We start from the raw sequence: 7,648 nt of genomic DNA on the forward strand, positions 1-7,648 counted from the left end.
AAGTAAGGAGAGGACATTCAGTAAGGAAGGGTACAAGTCGTAAGAGAAAGAAAAAAGGTGAGGCTAGCGCACCTGGAACGGAAAGTGAAGGTAGGGATGGTGAAGGAGAGTGTCATGTAGAAAGATTGTTTAATGTAGTGGTACGATTTGAAGGAGAGGGAGGAGTTAAGAGGATGGACCCACTTAAATTAACGAAAATAATAAGAGGACAAGTAGGAGAAGTAACATATGCAAGAATCTTGGGAGATGGAAATTTACTTGTAGGTTGTAATAGTGTGGAGCAGATGGAAAAGGCAATGAAGATGAGTAGTATGGGAAAAATTTAAATAGTCACAGTAGTAAGAGTAGGGGAAAGAAGAATGGGTGGCAGTAAGGGGGTAATACACTCACCTAAAGGATTATTAGGAACACCATACTAATACGGTGTTTGACCCCCTTTCGCCTTCAGAACTGCCTTAATTCTACGTGGCATTGATTCAACAAGGTGCTGAAAGCATTCTTTAGAAATGTTGGCCCATATTGATAGGATAGCATCTTGCAGTTGATGGAGATTTGTGGGATGCACATCCAGGGCACGAAGCTCCCGTTCCACCACATCCCAAAGATGCTCTATTGGGTTGAGATCTGGTGACTGTGGGGGCCATTTTAGTACAGTGAACTCATTGTCATGTTCAAGAAACCAATTTGAAATGATTAGAGCTTTGTGACATGGTGCATTATCCTGCTGGAAGTAGCCATCAGAGGATGGGTACATGGTGGTCATAAAGGGATGGACATGGTCAGAAACAATGCTCAGGTAGGCCATGGCATTTAAACGATGCCCAATTGGCACTAAGGGGCCTAAAGTGTGCCAAGAAAAACATCCCCCACACCATTACACCACCACCACCAGCCTGCACAGTGGTAACAAGGCATGATGGATCCATGTTCTCATTCTGTTTACGCCAAATTCTGACTCTACCATTTGAATGTCTCAACAGAAATCGAGACTCATCAGACCAGGCAACATTTTTCCAGTCTTCAACTGTCCAATTTTGGTGAGCTCGTGCAAATTGTAGCCTCTTTTTCCTATTTGTAGTGGAGATGAGTGGTATCCGGTGGGGTCTTCTGCTGTTGTAGCCCATCCGCCCTCAAGGTTGTGCGTGTTGTGGCTTCACAAATGCTTTGCTGCATACCTCGGTTGTAACGAGTGGTTATTTCAGTCAAAGTTGCTCTTCTATCAGCTTGAATCAGCCGGCCCATTCTCCTCTGACCTCTAGCATCAACAAGGCATTTTCGCCCACAGGACTGTCACATACTGGATGTTTTTCCCTTTGCACACCATTCTTTGTAAACCCTAGAAATGGTTGTGCGTGAAAATCCCAGTAACTGAGCAGATTGTGAAATACTCAGACCGGCCCGTCTGGCACCAACAACCATGCCACGCTCAAAATTGCTTAAATCACCTTTCTTTCCCATTCTGACATTCAGTTTGGAGTTCAGGAGATTGTCTTGACCAGGACCACACCCCTAAATGCATTGAAGCAACTGCCATGTGATTGGTTGATTAGATAATTGCATTAATGAGAAATTGAACAGGTGTTCCTAATAATCCTTTAGGTGAGTGTATATGGAATTCCTCTTACTGTAAATATAAAAGGGCTAATTGAGGACTTGAAGGTGCAAAACAAGTCAGTTAAAAGCACTGTAAGATTGACAAGGGCAGTTGACAAAGTTGACACTTTTGGTTTTGGTTGTATTTGAATCAAAGGAAGTGCCGAAAGAGGTATATTATGGATTTCTGAGATATAGTGTGAGGGAATATACGCCTAAGCCAATGAGATGCTATAACTGGCAAGAATTTGGACATGTGGCTAAGGTTTGCAAAGGACAAAGAAGATGTGCCAGGTGCAGTGGAGACCACGAGTATGGGAAATGTGGGGAAGAAGTGCAGCCAAAGTGTTGTAGCTGTGGAGGGAATCACAGTGTTGCATTTTGGGGATGTGAAATGATGAAAAAGCAAGTGAAAATACAGCAAATGAGAGTAAAGGAAAACCTTTCTTATTCTGAGGCTGTTGAAAGGTCAGGAAAAGAAAATAAGAGTCGTGAAAGGGACTGTATGGAGAGCACGACAAGAGAAGTCCGACAAGAACGTAAAGATCTGTGGGAAGAGAAGAAGAAACTGGTGACATTTATAGCAGGAGTAATAAATGCTACAGCTGAAAGCAGATCTAAAACAGAAAGAATCCAGATTATAGTAAAAGCAGCGATAAATCACCTAGATATGGTAGGTTTGAAATGGGAAGAGGTGAGGGATGAACTAAGTGTGCAGTCTAGTCAAGAGGTAACGTGTGGATTAATTACTGTATTAATGTTGCTCTTTCACTGGAATGCAAGGAGCCTGATTGCAAACGGGCAGGAGTTCAAACAGTCTATTGCTAATTGGAAAGACAAACCAGACGTTATGTGTATTCAGGAATCCTGGCTGAAACCACATTTGGATTTTGTTATATATGGGTATGTAGCAATTAGACAGGATAGGGTAAAAGGTGGTGGAGGGGGATGTGTTACTTTTGTGGAACAAGGGGTGCCGCACAGGGTGGTAGGTGTAGGGAGTGAATATGAGTATGTAGCAGTGGAAGTATGGGGTGGGGGGAAGAAATTTGTAATTATAAATTTTTATAATCCATGTAGACGACTACAAGTAAATCACCTTGAGGAAATAGAGGGACAAGGTAGTAGTAATGTTATATGGTGTGGGGACTTCAATGCACATAATACATTGTGGGGAAGTGAAAAAATGGATATTAATGGGCAAGTGATAGAAGAGTTACTGGAGGAGAAAAATTTAGTGTGTTTAAATGATGGAACTAAAACAAGAATAGAGGTTAGGACTGGAAGGGAGTCTGTTCTGGATCTCACATTGGTGTCTAGCAGTGTGGCAGCGATGTGTAATTGGAATGTGTATAAGGAAGGAACAGTAGGAAGTGATCACTATCCAGTTTTGTGTAACATTAATATAAATATGTCACAAGTTAATGAAGGAAGAGGAGGCAGATGGGTGTTTGAAAGAGCTGACTGGGATAAATTTCAGAGAGAAAGTGACAAATATTTAAATCAGATTGAATATGAGGGTGATATAGAAATGTTTGAACATACTGTAAGGCAGGGTATAATAACAGCAGCACTAGAATCTGTCCCAAAAAGTCAAGGTAAAGTAATAAGAAAGGAAGTGCCATGGTGGACTGATGAATGTAAAAAAGCAGTCCAAAACAGAAATAAAGCGTTTAAAGTAATGAAAAGGTCACACAATTTCATGCATATGGTTCAGTATAAATGCGCACAAACAATAGTAAGGAAAACGGTAAGACAAGCAAAACGAATATGTTGGAGGACTTACTGCAGTTCAATTGGGAACAGTACTCAAATAGGAGACGTGTGGACAATGATTAAAAAGATGGGTGGAGAAAGGAGAGATTGGAGCTACCCGGTGTTGAGTAATGGGAATGAGGTTGCAGTGACAAATGAAGAAACGGCTGAAATGCTGGTAAATACGTTTGCTCAAGTTCACAGCACTAATAATTTATCTGAAGAAGGGAAGAGGGGTAGAGAGAAAACTAGTACTGAAAATCTGGACGCACTGAAAGTAATGGGAAGAGAAGACGGTGACCAAAATGTACCATTTAGTATGGAAGAGTTAAGCAAAGCACTGGCAAAAACTGGGAAGTCTGCACCGGAGAAAGATGAAATTTGCTATATAATGCTAAAGCATTTGAGTGATGAGGGGAAGAAGACGTTACTGGTCCTATTCAATAAAGTGTGGGAAGCAGGTAGAGTGCCGAAAAGTTGGAAAGAAGCCATTATTATACCAGTAAGGAAACCTGGGAAAGATTCTAGTAAGGCATCAAATTATAGACCCATTGCCCTGACCTCTCATATCTGTAAACTAATGGAAAGAATGATAAATGAGAGACTAATGTATGTTATGGAAAAACAAGGAATGGTGACTGAGTGTCAAAGTGGATTTCAGAGAGGAAGGGGTACTATGGATGCAGTGTTATGCTTGGAAGATGAGGTAAGGAAAGCTCAAGTGAATAAAGAGACAATTGTAGCAGTCTTTTTTGATGTGGAAAAAGCATATGATATGCTATGGAGAGAGGGGTTGATGATTAAGTTATATACAATGGGAATTAGAGGAAGGCTTTTTAACTGGGTTAGGGATTTTCTGAAAGACAGAACAATTCAGGTTAGGATAGGGAAAATAATGTCTAGTAAACAAGTGGCAGAGAATGGAACCCCTCAGGGGATTGTGATAAGTCCCACATTATTTTCAGTTATGATAAATGATATATATGGAAATATACAAGTGGACATGGGGAGATCTTTGTGTCAGCGTGCGAGTCGGCGAGCAGGGAAGCAGAGGCGAGAGCAGCCAGGTGGACGGACAAAAACGGGGTTTATTGGCACACGAAGCAGACGGAGACTCACACATGGGACTTGACGATGACAGATCTGGGGAAAACTACTCAAGACGTGGACTAAATACAAGAGACTAGGTAAACGGAACAGGCGACAGGTGAGAACAATCAGGGCGAAACAGGAGGTAATGAGGTGGGCGTGGCACACATCGGGAGCGGACGGAGAGGGGCGTGACACTTTGTTTGCGGATGATGGGGCAATATGGAAAAGAGGAAGAAATGTGGAGTATATAGTTAAGAAACTGCAAGAAGGTATCCAGCAGGCTGAGAGGTGGGGAATAAAATGGAGTTTTAAATTCTCTGTTGAAAAATCTAAAGTAATGTTTTTTACTACGAAGAAAATTAATGAGGGGATTAATTTAAAATTATATGGAAATAATTTGGAGAAGGTTACTACATTTTGCTTTCTGGGTTTACATTTTGATCCAAGGTTAACCTGGGTGGAACATATAAGGAAGGTGGAGAATAAGTGCAAAAAAGTAATAAATACATTGAGGTGTTTAACAGGACGGGAATGGGGTGCAGACCATCAATCACTGAAATATATATATGTAAGGTTAATAAGATCAAAAATAGATTATGGGAGTGTGGTGTACAGATCAGCAGCCAAATCTGTACTTACGAGGCTTGATAAAATACAGGCTAGAGCTTTAAGGTTATGCTTAGGTGCAGTAAAAACATCTCCAGTATGTGCGCTTCAAGTGGAAGCGGGAGAACTGCCTTTGCACATTCAATGTAAACAACTGCTTGTAAATTATTGGATTAATTTGAAGGGACATAGAGACAGTCACCCCACTAAGAAAGTGTTACGAACCTGTTGGGAAATGGAAAGGGTACGAAAGAATAGTTTTGGGTGGGTAGGAGATGAGGCAGCTAGAGATTTGGGGGTGAGAGAAAAAGAGTTCTGTCCAACTGTGATATGGCCTGACTGTCCAGTGTGGAAAATAGAAACCATGGAAGTTGATTTTAAATTGCGGCAAATCAAATCAATAAATAATAATATAGACCTAGTAGATGAATTTTATAGATATGTGGAACACAAGTATGGAGACCATATTCAGATTTACACAGATGGATCAAAAGATCCTGAATCTGGAAGGACTGGATCTGCAATTGTTATAGGTAACCAGGGAAGTGAAGAAAGCAAACGAACATCGAATGAACTGAGTGTGTATACAGTCAAACTATATGCCATCATGATGGCATTAGAATGGGTTGGAAAGGAAGAAAAAGTAAGTAAAATCTTGATTGGAAGTGATTCGTTGTCTGCACTGTACAGTCTCAGATCAGGGGTGTCCAATAGCCGTCAGGATCTGGTGTATGCAATATTGCTGACATATATGAGAATAAAAGGAAAAGGTAAAGAGATTCAACTTATTTGGACCCCAGCTCACATAGGTATTTTGGGAAACGAGAGGGTGGATAAGCTAGCCAAGCAAGCAACTAAAAAATATAAAATTGAAGTATATATAAAAATGTCAAAAGCTGAAGGGAAAAGTATAGTTTGGAAAGAAGCTGTGACAGAATGACAACAGCAGTGGGATAGGGAAACTAAAGGGAGACATTTATATGGCATTCAAAATAAAGTTGGAACGGAAAGGAACTGGGGAGGGCCTAGAAGAGAAGAAACGCTAATGACAAGATTGAGAATTGGACACAGTAACCTGAATAGTACATTACACATTATAGGGAAGCATCCTACTGGTTTTTGTGAGGTTTGTCAGACACCTGAAACCATAGAACATGTGCTTATAAATTGCAGAAGATATGAAGAACAACGGAGGAAAATGATGGAAGAATTAAGAAAAGGAGGATTGGGTGGAGCAGGGATAAAAGATGTATTGAAAAGTGGCATGATTGGGCAAGGCAAGAAAAGCATTCGTAATTTCCTAGCTACTACTGGTTTGCTGGGTAGAATATAAGATGTGGAGGAAATAATCTGGAAATGGAGAGGAGAAACTTCGAAGGAGAATCATCCAGAAGGTGGCGGTAGTGCAACACTTACGGATGCAAGTCGCCGTTAAACTCCAAAGAAGAAGAAGAAGAAGACTGACGTCATCACAAAGCGCGGCGCGGTATTTCTTTCGCTGAATTCAAACATGTTATTATGATCCTTCACTTCCCTGTAGATCCTTCACTTCCCTGCTTAAGTTTTTTGATTTTCAAGCGGTATTGTTCGGTGTTTCGCGTGTGCCCCATTTCTTCCAAGTGGCTTGCTATTACGGCAAATACTTTTTTATTTTGAGTCGTGCCATCCAAATCCCGCTGGATCTGTTCATCCGACCATATGGCAATTAAAGCCTGTGTTTTTCGTTTGTCCATCCTTCCATTTTACTCTTTAAATATTTTTGTTTCTACTGCTTTTTATTTCGTTTCTCGCTGTTCGTTGTGTGTATTTTGTGTTTCAGCGGCAGGCTATTTGCATAACCAATCGACAGCAAATACTTTTGCAATTCCCACCCCGAAGTACCAAAGAAGTACCCCAGCTGGTTTGGCACTTTCGGTACTCGAACTTTCGGTACTGGTACTCGACCGGAAGTCAATGGAAAAGCTAAAGTATCGTAGCAAAAGTACCGTACTTTGTGCGGTGGAAAAATGCCCAAAGGAAGCCTTTGAAAAACTTAGTCTAGTCAGCTAGTGTTAGCTGGCAAGCAAGAGGAATTCGTTGCTCTGCCTTTTGGTCCGAGTAAATCCTGTTTGTATTCCTTGAGCTGGAGCATCTCATGTAGCAGAATGACTGTCAAGCACCTACAATAAATATCTATCTAACTTTATCGCTACAAATTTAGTAAACATACAAGTAGTTCAAGCAGACCGTAACTGATCCGCGATCATAACGGATCCCCCTCGGTACGGATTTTTGTGAACCTCTGTGTGTGACGATTATGTAATATCTGGTACCACCTCCATGCATGTTTGCATAACGTCATGTTCGGATTCGCTTGTGGAGTTCACGTGTTTCCGTCCCTCTAGTGGAGATCCTCCTGGTGGAGGTCTGCAGCCAGACGCTTCTCGGCAGGACAGGGGTAATGTTGGGATAAGATCTTTATTGTTTTGGAAGCCATTAAGAAAAAAATGCTCTTGTTTTATCCTGTTCATTTTGTGTTTAAATGCTAAAAAAAAAAACATATTTAGGTGTAATTTTGGGGGGCCGGGAACCAATTAATTGGTTTTCCATTATTTCTTATGGG

Source organism: Paramormyrops kingsleyae, chromosome 6 (genome assembly GCF_048594095.1).
Source record: "Paramormyrops kingsleyae isolate MSU_618 chromosome 6, PKINGS_0.4, whole genome shotgun sequence".
NCBI classification, from domain to species: domain Eukaryota; kingdom Metazoa; phylum Chordata; class Actinopteri; order Osteoglossiformes; family Mormyridae; genus Paramormyrops; species Paramormyrops kingsleyae.